At 33.6% G+C, this 324-nt stretch overlaps 1 protein-coding gene across 1 annotated transcript in view; it reads right to left on the bottom strand.

Moving 5' to 3' along the window:
* The window catches only part of cldn15b (claudin 15b), a 5858-nt gene that overhangs the window by 2715 nt on the left and 2819 nt on the right, over positions 1-324 (bottom strand). The gene's annotated exons all lie outside the window — the stretch shown is intronic.

Genomic DNA, 324 nt, shown 5'->3' on the forward strand with positions numbered 1-324 from the left:
TTCAATGTGTTTTCTTTATTTTCATGACTGTTTACATTGCAGATTATCACTGAAGGCATCAAAACTATGAATGGACACATGTGGAATTATGATTGCAGATGGAAATTAGCCCTCGGGCTACAATCTGGCATATTTACGTGTACTGTTGGGCATGTTCATCAATGTGCATTGTCCTAAATTAATAAAAATAAATAGATAAATGTACTTAACAAAAAACTGTGAGATAAATAAAAACATGTCTTGTATTCTAGTTTCTTTAAAGTAGTCACTTTTTGCTTTTTGATAGCGCTGCAAACCCTTGGTGTTCTCTCAGTGAGCTTCATG

The sequence above is a fragment of the Etheostoma spectabile genome, chromosome 13, assembly GCF_008692095.1.
Source record: "Etheostoma spectabile isolate EspeVRDwgs_2016 chromosome 13, UIUC_Espe_1.0, whole genome shotgun sequence".
NCBI classification, from domain to species: domain Eukaryota; kingdom Metazoa; phylum Chordata; class Actinopteri; order Perciformes; family Percidae; genus Etheostoma; species Etheostoma spectabile.